Source organism: Carettochelys insculpta, chromosome 2 (assembly GCF_033958435.1).
Source record: "Carettochelys insculpta isolate YL-2023 chromosome 2, ASM3395843v1, whole genome shotgun sequence".
In the NCBI taxonomy this organism is placed as follows: Eukaryota; Metazoa; Chordata; order Testudines; family Carettochelyidae; genus Carettochelys; species Carettochelys insculpta.
Window position 1 is genome coordinate 119406456 of NC_134138.1, and position 13916 is coordinate 119420371.

The 13916-nt window shown below is 42.3% G+C and overlaps 1 protein-coding gene across 6 annotated transcripts in view; it reads left to right on the forward strand.

Moving 5' to 3' along the window:
- The window catches only part of KIF13A (kinesin family member 13A), a 220233-nt gene that overhangs the window by 51069 nt on the left and 155248 nt on the right, over nt 1-13916 (forward strand). The window lies entirely within an intron of this gene.

The window sequence follows — 13916 nt, forward strand, 5'->3', positions numbered from 1 at the left end:
TGGTTACCAGAGATTCTCTTAGACTTTTTGAACTTGATTAATTTTGAATTAGTTTTTCCAAATAGTTTAACATCAATATAAATATCTGTAGATCAGTTCCACAGTAGAGATTTCAACAATTGCTTTAATCTGAGCTAGCAATTTTAAACATCTTTGCTCAACTGCAAATAGAATATCTGTTAGTTTTGATCATTTTAAATAGTTAGGTGTCAGTCCCTTGCCCACATCAAGCATTTTTGAAGGTCCCTAGTACAAACCAAAACATCAAGTGTGGTAGTTTTACCATTCTGTAATGTCTGGAGAAATCGGTATAATTAGTCTTCTAAAATACCTTGAATGTAACCAAATGTCATGCAGGTTATATTTAGAACATCCTTCTGATATTGTCAGTTGGATTCACTAATTTAGAGCACAATTCACCAAATCTTTTTGTTTAAACAAAAAACAAACAAACAAAAAAGAAGTCTTACTGTGACATTCTCCAGAGCACAATCTGGACTAGTGAACAATGGTGCCCCCTTAATTCTCCAGTCTGTGGTGCCTTGTGCACTACTTTGCTGGTGAAGAACTCTCTCTCCAAGTTTACACACCATGTAACTTGCCCACACCACTCAGTACTGAGTGATGACCTCTAGCCATTCATACATTAGTTACAGGCTGACACTTGCTTCTTCCCAGTCCCAATCTTGTTCCCCAGAAATATAGAGGTTCTCCACGCACTTCAATCCAAACACGCTGGTTAAGATAACACAATATATTTTTATTAACTACAGCAGAGGTCCCCAACTGTGGGGACTGCCCCTTTATAAGTGGGCATGAAGTTCCATTCAGGAGGGCTGTGTGTGCATCTAGCAGATGCCTGGGGTAATCCTAGGGGATAAATCAAATCTGCTAGGGATGATTTAGCAATGCCATGAAACTGAAGATCTCCATTAGTAGCATTAAAATCCTCCCCCCCGCATCTACTCTTCTCCCATTGAAGTGGGTTGGGCTTATTTTGAAAGGCAGTGCTGCTTTTTTTTTCCCACGTGAGACATAATAGTTTGCTCAGCTGCTGCTACCGGACAGAGAGCAGTGTCTGGCTTTCAGACGTGGCTCCAAGAGGTACGTGCTGGTGCCTGGGCTGGGTTGGGTATCCTGTCTGCCTTCTAAACTGCTGTGCCCTGATTGCCCCAAGCCTCACTCTTGACTCTGGGGACCAGCCCCTGCAGTGTCCCACTCTGCCCCGACACTCATTCTGGAGCCTGACCCCACCCATCTGTGCCTTGATTGGGCAGATGGGCAGACTTTGCATCAGCTCCCCTCAGCCTGGCTCTGCAGGCAGCAGGTGAGTATTCTGTCAGGGAGAAGGGACAGTGTAGGAGGGAAAGCGGAAGAGGTGGAGAGTGAGAAACAAAGGAAAGGGGAAAAAGAATGAATGGGGGATGGGTCCTTGGAAAAGTTGGGATGGGGTGGGGCCTTGGAGGAAGAGGTGGGGCAAGAGTAGGGCAAGGGTGTTCAGTTTTCAGTAGTTAGAAAGTTGGTAACCCTGTGCTTGTTCTTTTGCCTTAGTTGAACAGGCACAAGGGCTGTATTGCCTGTGCAAATGGGCGGGCAGGGTGATGGACGAATGCTCTTAGATTGTCTTTTTGAAACGCACAAAAGAGAGTTCATAACTTATTAAAGACATGAGGAATTTGCCACTATGAAGAAAAACTGAATTACTGGCTTTAGTAAGTTCTTAAAATTCTGTCTAAATTTTTAAACTTGTATGCTCACTTTTTAAAATTGTTGTGCTAGTATAATAAAAAATGTGGGCATGTAGGGTGAATACAGTATAAAGATTTTATTGGCATGAATTACATAACCATAACTAAAATGTGTAGGTGATCGCTTCTGAGTGCCAATGAGGCTTTAATACTACACTCACCACCATATTTTGTGTAGCCACATTTAGAAATGTTTGAGCTGTAAAACATTCTGTTTGGTTTTGCATATCTCCCAGCCTGTAAAGCCATAAATGGAATTGTATAGCCTTTGAAATGTGATAAATTTATGACTAAAATAGTAGGTAGGAACTTGTCTAAAATAATTCTATAAAAGTTACTTTCATTATATTTAATAGTGATTCTTTAAAATTTTATTTCATTATTTAGCATCCTTTAACTCTTAACTATAAAGTTCTCATTGGAAAGCAGAACTTCCACCTTGTCTTCAGGATGATCTTAGAGCCATCTTTAACCCTGATGCTTACAAGATATTAGACGTCAAACCATGTCATTGTTACAGGGCTAGATTGCCTGTTGTGTATCTCAAACAAGTGTAACTGTTTTGGAAAAAGAATTCTATCTTTGTGTAAGAGGACAGTGGTTTGCTGCAAGTTTTCTTTAAAATCTGAAATATTCTTAGAAGTTTTGAATACTGGTACTCTTGGGGATAGAAATGGTGGAGAGTGGAGAAGAGGTGAAAGATACGAACATTTCACCCATTTTCCACATGGATATCATACATATAAATATAATATGCCTGTAGTTCTAGATATTAGAAGACTATATATAAAACTATATTGCTTCCTCACTTGCTGGGATTGAGCCAGCGATTGACAGATCTCATCATCTGTGATGCCATTGGTGAGCAACTAAACCAACTCTTGATCAGCAGAACCAATTACAGATGTCACATAAAAACTCATCAACTTCGGGCATTGTACGTTCTTTTTGGATCCTATGTCTTTCCTGTAGAACCTGGATACGTTGACTTTTCAAAGCATATGAGAGTCTGTTTAGTGGTTTGCTGCCGGGACAATTTGTCCTGAACTGGATTTTCAAGATCATTGGGAGGTATGCTGCATAACTTCATGCTAGCTTTGAAGAAGTTGTTATAGTGCTTATACTAATCACCATAAGATCATCTTTGGTATCCGTATATCATCAGTCCTCATAATATGACCAGTCCAGCAAAACTGTTTGTTCATAAGCATTGCTTCCATGCTCATGACGCCACACAGCTTAAGAACCTCTGTGTTAGGAATTTTGTCCCACCAATTCACGTGCACAATCTTTCTCAGACCGTGCATATGGAACTGATTGAGTTTCAAAACATGGTGGCAATATATTGTTCATGACTTGGAGCCATACAGCAGGGTATTCAGGACAACTGTCTGATAAACTGCTACCTTGGTATGGAGTTCAATACCCTGTCATTCCATATGCATTTGGTAAGTTTTCCAAAGGCAGTGCTGGCTTTCGCTAATCAAGTAGATACGTCACATTCCATGTTTATGCTAGAGGACAGTATATTTCTGAGGTAGCAGAACTTGTCAACAGCCTTTTACAGCCTGTGTCAGCAGCCGTGATCACTGGAATGTTGGGCTCTTTCCAAACAGGCTGAGGTATAACTTCTGTCTTCGAGGCTCATTGTGAGTCCAAAGCTATGAGTAGACGTAACAAAGTGATCAAAAAGCTCCTTTGCATCCTTCACTGAGGCTACGTCTACATGTGCCCCAAACTTCGAAATGGCCATGCAAATGGCCATTTCGAAGTTTACTAATGAAGCGCTGAAATGCATATTCAGCGCTTCATTAGCATGCGGGCGGCAGCGGCGCTTCGAAATTGACGCGCCTTGCCGCTGCGCGTCGCGTCCAGATGGGGCTCCTTTTCGAAAGGACACCACCTACTTTGAAGTCCCCTTATTCCCATGAGCTCATGGGAATGCCCAATGTGCAGTCCTTGACAGCAATGTTGGAAAGTAGATGTTGAACAGGAGAGGAGCAAGGACAAATCCTTGCTTTACCATTTAATATTTCAAAAGGTGCTGATGTCTTTCAGTTGTTAACGACATGACCAAGCATGCTATCCTGAAAAGACCGAACAATGTTGATGATTTTTTCAGGACAGCCAATTTGCCCAAGTATTCCAGAGTCCATTTCTGTTGACCATGTTAAATGCCTTGGTCAAGTTGATGAAAATCACAGAGACATTATGCCTGAAAGCCATTGTTATGTCGGTTGAGGCACTGCTGATATGATATTTGCAGCCAGACAGATTCTAGAGAAATGTACAGAGCAACTTCAGGACCTCTCTAAAAATATACACACACATTTTAGAAATGTTGTGTTTAAGGTTTCCCCAAGAGGAGAGGGGACACAAATTTGACTTCTACTGGTGTAAGGAACTGACACAAGGCCTCTGCAAGTGGCTGTTATTTAACAGGTTTGTTCCTTGAACCCACTTGTCTTGTTTATTTCCATTCATGGTTCTTGTGACTTCAAAGTATATCATTTTACTCTTTTCTTCCAGTGCACCAGTATTGTTGTCTGCGAAGTACCCATCAGCATCTGGTTTCAGTGTTAATACTTTAAGGCAATTACAATTTTTCAAACACTTACTGACACATGACGGACTTTTATTCCACAGAATTCTTTCTAGTAAGTCAGTGGAAATTATTGAATTAATGTGTTAACATTAAAATTAAGTGATGTTCTAAAAATACACTGATCAAATATAGTAATTCCTTTCTGATCTACCATAGCAAAGTAATGAATACTTCTATGATTTTAAGTCGTCATGTCAATATAAAGCTGAAAACGGGTGTGAATTTTGCTGTAACAGTCTCCAACAGACTAATTTTTTACTACCGGTTACATTCAGGGAATGTTAACGTACAGTTGTATGGCCATATGAAAGGATGTGGTGTCATGCCTGATTAGCATCTCTTGAAATTTCGTTAGTAACATAAATTGGATGGAATTTGAATCGTGATTTTTCTCCAGCATTGTAATTGAATGTGACAATGGAACTCATGGGTTCTTGCTTGTTGCCTATAATCTGAACATGATGCTAAGCAAAGAATGTTTATGCAAAATAGAAAATAAAATCTTAACCTTCATAACTGTGTCTTTGTCTTACACTGTGGTTTGGCTTCCAATGTACAGTATACTCAAGCCCCGATGTGGAGGCTGGTGGTTACTCTCTTGCTCATATTAAACAAATGAGCAAATTAAATGTTGACCAAAATGGAAAAAAGTTTAGCTCTAGTTTATTTTAGTTACTACATACCTCCTATTTATTATAAAGAGGAGAGTCTCAATCTATACTAAGCATGCTGACACCACTCAAGAAGTATTGTTACTCTATTTGGTGGTCTTCAGTAAACATCATTTAGTTTTTGTAGGTCATTGTGATTTATAGCATTTATAAAATATGCTACAGATATGCTACTAAGAAGTACTCAATTTTAACTAGTATTGACAAGATTGCTTACCATATTTTCAATCCAAAATGTGGAGGGGATGAGAGAAGGAGGAAAACATTATTTTTGCCAGTGATTATAGTTCTGTATAGCAGACTGTAATCTTTTGTCTTTTAAGTGTGATTGTACTAAAAGACTGCAATTTAATGTGTGAAGTTTAACAAGCCGTGTTTTCCCCTCGTGATGGTCCTGTCTTGTGTTAAATACTTGCGATGCTTTTCTTAATAAAAGGGCTATGGACCTGATACAGAAGGAGTATAACTTGAGTTGTCTGGTATTTTAATTGTCCCAATTAGTTAATCTGTACTTAATGTTGGTATGGGAAGTGATTAGAATTTTTTCAGTCCGCAAAGTCTACAAAGGGACTTGTTCCTCAGAGATGGTAAATTCAGGAGATGTTTTAGGTTATATCTACCCTACCAAGTTTTGTTGAGGAAACTAATGTTGATACATAGAAATTGAGAGTGGCCCAGTCGCATGTTCACATGCCCCCTCTGTCAGCAGATGGCTTTTGCATTGGGAACACCCCCATTGACAGAGGGAGCAATGCACTGTGGTATGTATCCCACCATGCCTCTTCTGCTAGAAATTGTGGGGTCATGGAACAAAAAGTGCAGGACATTTTTGGACAAGTCAAAATTTCCCATCAGACATGGGGGCTTCTGGGATCCTTTTGCACTTTTTTACAATTGTCACTCTCTGCTGTGTACTCTGCATCTGCAGTGGGAGAAAATGGATTCTGCTCTTCTCTTGTATGCACTGTTTAGATATCATGAGGATCTTGCACATTGCAGTGGAAATCATATTGAAATTACTAACAGAGGAAGAAGATTCGTAGGTGCCTGACAACTCGTGTGGTATGGACAGTGGGAACCTGTGACTGCATTTGGCAGTCATGGAGAAGCTGCACAGGGTAGACCATCACTTCTGATCTAGGGAAATCAGCATTGATTGATAGGATTGCATTTTCATGCAGGTATGGGAGGAAGACCAGTGGCTGTAAAACTTTAGGATGCATAAAGCAAACGTTCCTGCAACTGTATGTTGAGCTCCCCCACCACCACCCGCCTGCAGTGGAAGGACACCGGAATGAGAGCCACTGTCTCTGCTGAGAGTTCTGGCAGTTGCTATGTAGAAGCTGTTTACTACAACCAGTCACTTGCAAATGAGTTTGGAAGTCTACCGTTAGTGCTGTACTGCTGCAACTGGGCAGGGCAATACATTTCATTCACCTACAGAGGAGCTTGACTCTGGGAAATGTGCATGACCTAGTGGCTGGCTTTTTGGAGATGTGATTTCCCGAATGTTGGAAGGGAGCAGAGAGCAATAGATGGTACACTTCCCGATTTTTAGCACAGACGTCTTTGCTGTCAAGTACATAGACATGAAGGGGCGGTTCTGGATTACTGTGAACATTCCCCAGACATTAGCATGTGGTAGTTTGTAAAGATGCATGATGCACACATCTTCAGGAATGCTGGCCTGTACAGAAAGCTGTAGGTGGGGAGTTTCCTTCCAGATCAGAGGATTACAATGGGAGATGTGCCCATAGAGATCCTGAGAGACCCGCTTACTCCTTGCAGCCCTGGCTCTTGAAACTGTGCATGGGTCTCCTGGAGAGCATTACAGAGTGTTTTAACTATAGTCTGAACCAGGTGCCACATGGAGAGCCAATGCACCTGTCAGAGATTGAAGGCAAGGTGGAGGGGTGTCTATGGCAGGCTAGACCTCACTGAGGAGAAAATTCCCATGGTTATTGCAGCATATCACATTTTGCACAGTTTGTGAAAGTAAAGGGGAATTGTTTCCAGAATGGTGGAACACTGAGGCGCACTGTGCTTGCCCACAAAGTTGGACACTGGAGCTGTTAGAGAAGCTCAGTGGGCTGTTGTCAACATTAAGGAAGCTTTGAAGGTGCACGTTGAAAATGAGGGGCACTTAAATAAACTTAGCTTACAGCTGCTTCTAGGCGGTACCTGCCCCCCATCCAAAACAAAACTAAGCCAGGAGTGTTCCCTTAAGACCTGCACCTGGGATCACAGTGACTGGTCTGTGAAATTTTTGAACAATAAATAAAAGAATAAATAATAGAAAACAGGGCTCTGAAACACAGTAAAGCACCCTTTAAAGCTGGTAGTGGAGGTGCTGGCCAAGTGTTACAACTCAGATGTGTGTAGTCCAGGTACCATTATCAGAATTGGAAAGGGTGGAGTGCATGGGAAAATGAGGCCTCCCACAGAGGGAAAAATGTGTGTTCGGGGGAAGGGAGGGGGACATTGCACTCTATATGAAGTCAAGACCCCATATTTTTCCAGCGTGTGTTCTTCTGGGTTTAGAGCTACAGAATCATTTTTGTCATTTTCATTACAAATCTAGTAAAGGTCTGTGTCTAATCAAATTGATATTTGGATGTAAAAAGTTACAAGGCTTGGTTCTATACATTTGTATGGACACCTTTTCTAATAGGGATGTTAATATCGGTCAAAACAGTTCAGTCAAATTATTAAAATTAAATTAAGTGGTTAACTGTTGGTGAACCACAGCTGTGTCTGTGCGATAGGCGTGGTGGGAGTGACTCCAGGACTACCTGCCCACAGTGGATGAGGCTAGGGGTGCTCTAGTGTGGATGGGGGCTTTCTGTCCTGGAGGTTGAGCCAGTGCAGCTATGTCTGGGGTACTTGACCAGTGTTTCCTTTAATTGTTTTCCATCAATGAGCAGAATGGGTTTTATATGCACGCAGGCGTGTGCAGATGTGCATCACCACTGGAAACACGTGCTGTCCACTGTGGGTTCAGTGGGCGCTCTGCTAATCAGCTGTGCAGCACGTCAATCTCTCCTGGACAGCTGACGCTCGTCTTACAGGGAATGTTGGTCCTGCCTGCCTAACAGACATCTCTGTGTGCCTCCCCCGCCACCCCCGACGCAACCAGGAATTCCCCAAGCTGGCCCAACGCAGCCCAGACTGCTCTGATTTAGTTTGGGAAATGTCTGGTAACCAGTTATCTCGTAAGCATTCTGGAAAGCCTAATGCTTACTGAGAAACCGGTTAAACAGATGAACTTTCAACTGTTCTTTCAAAACAGTGAGCTATATTGGTGTGGTGGTTTAGTTGCACTGAAGGAAGTTAATACCAGTAAATCATATCCCATCCCCAGATCACTGTATTTTGAAATACCAATTAAATTGCATATGCTTAAACAATGTCTTGAGATCAGAATGAATCCTGTAGTGCTTCTTTATCTGAATTGTTGCCAGAACGATGATTACCATAAATTGCCAGGAAGTTCCAAATAACTAAAAAGAAAAATGTGTTGTGGTCTGAGCTAGCTGAATGATTTCAGAGACCCTTTTGTCCTTGTTGCTGCTGGTGGAACCAGCAAGTGTTTTTGCTGTCGAGTTGTTAGTTTGGCTTTTCTGACAGGAAAATAATTTTGGAACACTAGGAAATGGCTACTCCCTGTGGCGTGAAATCAAGAAAATCTGAGGGTGATAAGCATTTTGCTGAATGAAATTGGCGACTGGGCTCTTGCATCTGTCTACCATCAAATGTCACTGTTTAAAAAAAGAAAAAAAAGTACAAAATTGGTTTCGGAGGATAACAGGAAAAAATTACACAACCATAACTGCAAAAATATAAGGAAATATTTTACAATGATATATAAAGCAATTAGTTTCTTAGCAAATCCTTCTGGACCCAGTTTCACCTCAATAGAAACACTTTGACACAGGTTTTGTTCAGAAAGACAATTAAAGTGACTCCATAAGGCATCTGTCTCCTTTTCTGCAACAGGATACTGAGGCTGTGTCTACATTACCGCAGAAAGCCAACCTAAGGTACACAAACCCAGCTATGTGTATAACATAGGTTGAGTTGATGATGTACCTTTAGTTTGTGCCATGTTTGTGGGTTTCTTTGCCATCATTCCTTACCTAATTGTTAGGAAGCTCCAAGCTGACACTGAAGTCATTTATAGAATGGAGGGAAAGCTGTTCAGGCTTAGCTGGATGAATCTGGACAGTTTACACTAGGCAGGTAAGTCAATTGTAAATAAGCAATTCTGGTTACAGCAATTGTGTAGCTGGAATTGACTTACCTGGCCATCTTCACAGAGGGAGGTTGATGGGAGAGAAACTCCCACTGACTTCCCTTACTCCTTGTGATATTGAGGAGTACAGGGGTTGACTGCTGACCCCAGATTGTTCAATTTTGTGCATCTCGCCAGGCTCATGAAATCCAACTATGGAAGATTGACCAGGTTGATCTTCTGTGTAGTTTAGATGTAACCTAAGAGTGAGATTTCCATCATACCTATTGTGGAACTTCAGCATGCTGAGTACAATACAGATTCTGCCCACTCTGAAAAAAGATTTTCAAACTATCCTGAATGTGTTTGCCTATGATTACACGTGTCCTGGTCTTGCACTCAACATCAAGAAGATTGAAGGTGCTCCACCAACCCTTTACAAATGAGGCATCGCATGCTCCATCTACTAAATCGGTGGAGAAGTACTGGAGAATGGCAACCGTTTCCTCTACCTTAGAAGTCATCTCTCATACAAGGCAGATATTGATGCAGAAATCCAACACTGTCTGAGCTGTGCCAGTGCAGCCTCATTTATGGCACAGGGTTTTTGAAGATCATGATTCTGGAACAGACATCAAGTTTCTTGTTTATCAAGCTGTTGTTCTTCCAACATTGTTGTATGGGTCTGAAACTTGGACAACCTATAGGCATCACTTGAGTCTTTGAGAGGCATCACCAACCCTGCCTCCATAAGATTTTGAAGACCAAATGGGGAAGACAGACACACACCGACATTTAATAATCTGGAAGAGGGAAAGACCACCAATATCGATGCAATGATCATCCATCAGCAGCTTTGCTGGACTGGTCATGTTGTCTGGATGCCTGACCATTGCATCCTGAAACAGGTCCTGTTCTCCCAGCTGAAAGACAGGTACCATAACATAGGAGTACAACAGAAGTGCTATAAGGACAAGCTTAAGTACAGCTTAAAGAAGTGCAGTTTTGACTTTGACACTTGGGAGACACTTGCTCATGACTGCTCAAAATGGAGAGCAGTCCTATGCAATGGTCTCCTGCATTTTTAACTTGCCTGCAAGCGCCTAGGGAGGACAAGATGCTCAGGAGGAAGGAGCGGCTGGCACTGAGTCATGGTTATTGGCCTCCTGACCTATTTGGAAACGTATGTCCTCACTGTAATATAAGCTGTGATTCAAAGGTAGGCCTTATCAACCACGTAAGGATCCACAACTCCAATGTAAGATAATACTCAGTAATGAGAGAACACTATCACTCCCCATTTGATTGCTTGCTTGTAGTATCCACACCCTATGGGGCTGACAAAAGACATTGACTTACCTTTACTCTTCTTGACAGGGATAGAATACTGGGGTTGACTGGAGAATGATAGTCAGGCAGTTTGGCAGGACTTCACTGGGCCCCCTAAGTTACCTGCCAGTTCATCAATTTCTGCTCTGTTGATCCTGGCTGTAGTGTAGATGTAGCCTCATTGAGTTTGTGGTGGGTGAAAGAGGGATATGTATTGTCTGTCCATCAGCCTTGCAGAGAATTTCCCAGTAAGGTTAATATTTCCCTACACTGTTAATTCTTCCTCTTCCCAAAAACTCACGGATGTGGAGGTCTCTTTTAAGAAGCTCAGGGGAGCACCACTTAGTACAAGAGCTTTGCTGCTGAGTAAGGATGAAGAGTATTGAGCTGGTACGGAGCCATTCTCCTGCTGGTCTCCTGACAAGTCTGAGTATGTCTTTGGGTGGTGGGAACATGTGCCTATCTTATGAGTAATAGGACATGAGTGAGTCATCATTTGTGGGAGATAAGATTAAAGAATAAGTGGATCAGCAGCCTGGAAATAGAATGCCTTGTACTAGCTAATACAAGGGGGAATATGCAGAGAACCATTTACAATCAACAGGATTAACAATGGATAAATAAAACGTAAAATGAGGTGTAAAATAAGTGGTACACAGGTCTCAGAAGGGTAGCCATGTTAGTCTGTATCTGCAAAAATGAGGATTCTGTGGCATTTTAAAAGCTCAGCATTCATAGGTACAACCCACTTTGTCACGTGCTTTGGAATGGAAATGACAGAGGCTGGGACATGCGCACGTGCACATGCCCAAAAGGAGGGAGTTACTTACCAAATATAGGACTGGTGTTAATGAGGCCAATTTAGTCAGGGTGAATGGCTCACTCCCAGCAGTTGATGCTGAGATGTGAATGCCAAGAGAGGGAGAATCACCTTTTATAATGAGTGAACCGTTCTAAATCCTTATTCAGTCTTAATTTGATTGTGTTAAATAATTGCAGCTCTACTGTTACTCTTTGTAGTCTGGTTTTGAAGGGTTTTTTAAACATATGTAATTTTTTTTGTAGATGGATAGCTACTTTTCAATTCACTACTGAGTGTCCAGGGAGGTTAAAGTGTTCTCCTGCTGGTTTATGTATTTTACCTTCCTTGATGTGTGATTTGTGTCCATTTATTCGTTGGCAGAGACTGTCTATTTTGGCCAGTATAGGTGGCAGAGGGGCATTACTGGCACATATCTCATTAGTGGATGTGTAGATAGATGAGCCCTTGATGATGTGGCTTACGTAGTTAAGTCCTGCGATGGTGTCAGTTGTATAGACGTGAGGACAGAGTTGGCAATGGGGCTTGTTGCAGGGTTAGGTACTTGGGTTAGTGTGTCTGTGGTGTCGTGTGTGGCTGCTGGTGAATATTTGCTTCAGGTTGTTGGGTGTTTGTAGGAGATGACTGGCCTGTCTCCTAAGGTTGATGAGAGTAAGGGATCGTTTTCCAGGGTAGTTTATAGAGAATCGATACGCTGGAGGGGGTTTTAGCTTCGGGCTTTAGGTGATAACTAGTGGTGTTTTGGTATTCTCCTTTTGGGGCCTGTTCTGTAGCAGGTGATTTCTGGATACTTGTTTGACTCTGTCATTCTGTTCTTTACTTCCCCAGGGGATTATCTTAGCTTAAGAATGCTTGATAAACATGTTGTCAGTGCTTGCCAGAGGGATTGGAGTAGATATGGTTGTGTCCTAGGGCATGGCTGTACATAGGCAGTACAAAGTTTGGCTCTCATAAAGTGACCAATCCAATTCCAAAGCATTTAATACAATATATTAGAAAAAATACAATGTGTTGTCTAAATGTATGTAAAGAAAGAGGTTTTCAGTGTTGCCTTAGTTGCCTGGTATGCCCAATATTCAGACTGCCTAGGGGGTCTGCAAAAAATTGTCATCAGTATAGTATAGTGCTTTTTAACTGAGGTCTGACCAGTGAGGATCTGCAGACTGAGCTTTCCAAAAGAGTCTGCGTCTCCATTTAAAATCTTTTAGGGGTCTGCAAATAAAAATTAGTTGAAAACTAGTACACTTTAACCCCACCTCCTACGTGTGAGTCTGATCAACTCAGTTTAGTTTTGTGGTATGCTAAATAAATGAACCTGAGTAAGATTGGAGTCTAATTGAATTCTAGGAGAACTGAGTGGGAGAATTCCCAGGAGAACCTCATAAGGAGCAAACTGTTTGCTCTCTCATGTGTCCTTCCTTTTAGCCCCATCTGCCAGGACTTCCTGTGATGGGAAGGTAGGTATTCTATAGCACCATGGAAGATTGCATTGTCTTCAACGGAAGTAGACTTCTGGAATTGTGACATGTATCTAAGGGCGCGATTTAGCCCCATGTGCTTCCTGGTTGGGAACAGAGTAATCAAGGGGTTTTGAATTTTTTTTGGTTGGCACCCCCATCAGTGATGGATGGATAGGTGAATTTCACTTGAAATTAGGAATGTGAAATCCCTTTGATTAGTTAACTCATAAAATATTAAGTTCAACTGATTAAATTGGGGTGGTAGCTTGGGCGGCCACTCTGCTGCCAACAGGGACTGCACTGGCCAGGCTGGAGTGCAGCCACCTGTCATGCACAGACCCAGGCTGCTCTGGCCTGACTGGAGCATCTGTGCACATGGTACCACTGCAGGTGGGGGGGCACTCCAAAGTGGCTGGAGCAGCCCCTGTCTGCAGCATCCCAGACCAGGAGCACCATGGATAGGGGCACGCCAGTCTGGCTGGAGCAGCCCCCATCTGTGGTGGCTCATGGCATGCCTTGGACAGGAGTGCTCCAGCCCCACTGCAGCAGCCCTGGTCGACAGCAAGGGGATCTCCCCTGCTGCCTCCCCCGGCCACTGCCAATAGAGTCTACTTTGGCTGTGCTGGAGCCCCTGCCCCCACCCGCACAGCAACTGCCCTAGTACCCGCGACCAGGAAGTTGCAGTTGTATACCTGTGGCAATGAGACCTCACTATCTTCAACCCTTTTCAGGTGGAACTATTGTTGTTTTGCTGCTTCAGGACTAGAGCTGTAGCTAGCAACCCGCCTGTTTCCCAATACTATAGGCTGAACCGAGTTCATAAATTGGTGTGGTATTATTAGTGCAATATGATTCTGGCTGAATGCATAGAATTAAATCAAAGGAAGCAAGCAGCAAGGGGAAAACCACCAGGAAACTAAATAATGGCACCTGTGATAGCAATTTATTAAAATAACTTAAAAAAAATCACTTCTTCAAAACATTTGATCATTCATCCAAAGGTACAAAACATACAGAGCAAAGGAGTTAAAACTAGTAAAGGCCTTGACCTG